Raw genomic sequence first — 2772 nt, forward strand, 5'->3', positions numbered from 1 at the left:
TACTGGTGTTGTCATTTTGTGTAGAAAGTATTATAAGGTCCTGAGATTAAGTCCATGGGCAAATGGCAAACATATGCAACACGAGGAATACTTACTTACTCATATCAAGTTGAAACTGAAGCAACTCTACATTTAATTTATAACATCCTTACCTTCCAGCTTTAAGTCACTGACAGAGCTCTACTGTAAACCCCTGTTATTCAACATGTATTTAAAATACATTTTCACACAAGTTAATTAAGCAGAATACCTTAACGTTCATAAACTGCTCTTTATATCATTACTGTTTTCATACTGTTTTTGAAATCCTTTTCAACCATCATGATGTTTTTCTCCCTTTTTTTGACTTCATTCATACCCAGGACTCCAAGTTTGTCCATGTGTGTTAAGGACTTTGACTCAATACTGAACACTGGAAATATTAAATACGAGTTCTAAAGTGCTGTTTCTTCAACTGGGTAGGGGACCCAGAGTGGATTACATAGCAGAGCTTTTGGATTGAAATGCGTCCCAGAACAAGACTCTGGGTGAAAATGTTGGACCCTGAACTCAAGGTTACTGCTTGACCAGACACAGGAAGTGTGTAGTGTGTTCTTCTGTGCTCTATTTACATTGAGGAACTACATGTGAAATAACCCTCATAAGCTCCCTCGCTGACTGAACTCTGTATCTGCAATCTATCGGCTATGTCAAAAAGCTAAGCTCTGTATTGTAGTCGGTGGATGTGTGTTGTTTGAATTTGTGGTGCGTATGGAAGTGATCCGTTCTGGATACAGACTACTGTACGTTATGTGTTTGCCTGTCTGCTGTAAGTAATACTAAACTGTGTAAAAAATGCTGTTCATGTGTTCCTTTTCAGTTCTGTTCACCATTAAATGGGATGTACATAATGATCAAATGCAGTGAACAAAAATAAATAGTCAACAGAAAACATAAGCAGGTTTTATTGTTGTTCCTCCTTTTGAACACTAGAGAGTAGCAATGACTAGCAAATGAGCTTCATCACTGCTCTGTGCTCATTGATGGAACAAGAACTACCTTATTTACCAAAATAAAAGTACCACTTAAACAATCTTAAAATACACAAATACAAGTAAAGTCCCATAAAAAAATATCCCTTATTAACTGCTTTTAACTGCAAAATACACATTTATACTCACATTACAGACTTTTTTTTCCTATTTCTCGATGGTTTATCTTCAAATAGTTATTGAAATAATACTATATGATAAGTTCAGAAGGATTTAGAGCCCAGACCAGACCAGACACTTGCTTTTTGTTAAGCTTGTAAATATTTTAAATGTAAAATCTTACTCTGAAAATGTAGACATTTGCTGGCAGAAAATGTATTTGAGGACAAATACCGCACATTGGGAAGATTTACTTGACAGGCCGTGAAATCAGTAGGAAATTATATAGAGCTGCTAATCAGTCAACTAAACAGTTGACTGGACAGTAATTAACAACATCTTTTTTAACTGATTAATCATCAGCAAAAGTTCCAGACCATTAGATTCCCTGCTTTTTAAAATGTATTTCATATTTACATAAATGTCTTTTGTTTCTTGACAAAACAAGACATTTAAATCAAGAATACTGTCCACGGATTGAACAACGATAATAATGGTTAGTTACAGCCCTTGAGTCAATGTGACTCTGACCTTATCCCTTTGTTTTACTCTTTAAACAAATACTGGCTAAATATGTTGATTTACAATTTACAATTCACATACAATTTTAACAATGATGATCCTGAAAGCAGACATACAGTATGCTGTAGTACAATGCTGCTGTTCACGACTGCATCTCCTCTCATATGCAATCAGTGAGTGATTTTTCCTCACACGAGATCTGGGAAAAACAGGAATGCAGTGTCATTGTTTGACTATCCAGGAGGAAATTTGGGGTAATTGATGAAAATAACCCCCTAATCAGTGGTTCATTGTAAATGAGGGTATTGCTGCTGCCTTCGGTTTTCCTCCTCTAAAGCACACTGCTGATGCACTTCCTGAGGCAAGGACAGCTCGGATGAAGACCATTTGCATGTTTCACAATATTTTTACACCATTAGTCACAAGTCTCATCAACACACACACACACACACACACACACACACACACACACACACACACACACACACACACACACACACACACACACACACACACACACACACACACACACACACACACACACACAGTCTAGGGTGCACTTGGTTTTTAAACAGTAACAATGTTTTTGACAAAGAGAACATTATGTTTATTCAAGACAGTTCCCTCAGAGCAAAGAGAGGGAACTGGCCACTCGATGAAAGAGGCCCTGCTGGAACTTGTTGTTACCGGATGTGTTTGGAAAACAGTGCATGCTACTCTTAAGTACATGAAAACAAACAACTTTACAAATAGCAAAGGTCAGAGTTGTTGTAAGATAGGCCTTTTTTTAACCTCAGTTAGGTAAATACAGTAGAGCAGAAGCACACTGTGTTCTGTTGTTATCTTAAAGGAATCCTCTCCAGAGATGCTTCCAGACTTGATCATGTATTCACACAGCCAAACAGTGAATGCTCATTAAAAAAATACTATTGCACTTTGACTTGTGGTTCTTTGGTTTGTTGCTGTTTTGGTGCTGTGAATTGCGTTGCAGTTGGTATGATCATCACTTAAGTCAGATCTGTTATTTAACTGTATCACTGTATGCTGTATATATTGAAAAAATGCAACATTTTAAAATGTAGCTACAATAAAAGAAGAGGGGAACAACAAAAACCAGTGA

This window comes from Eleginops maclovinus, chromosome 9 (genome assembly GCF_036324505.1).
Source record: "Eleginops maclovinus isolate JMC-PN-2008 ecotype Puerto Natales chromosome 9, JC_Emac_rtc_rv5, whole genome shotgun sequence".
NCBI classification, from domain to species: domain Eukaryota; kingdom Metazoa; phylum Chordata; class Actinopteri; order Perciformes; family Eleginopidae; genus Eleginops; species Eleginops maclovinus.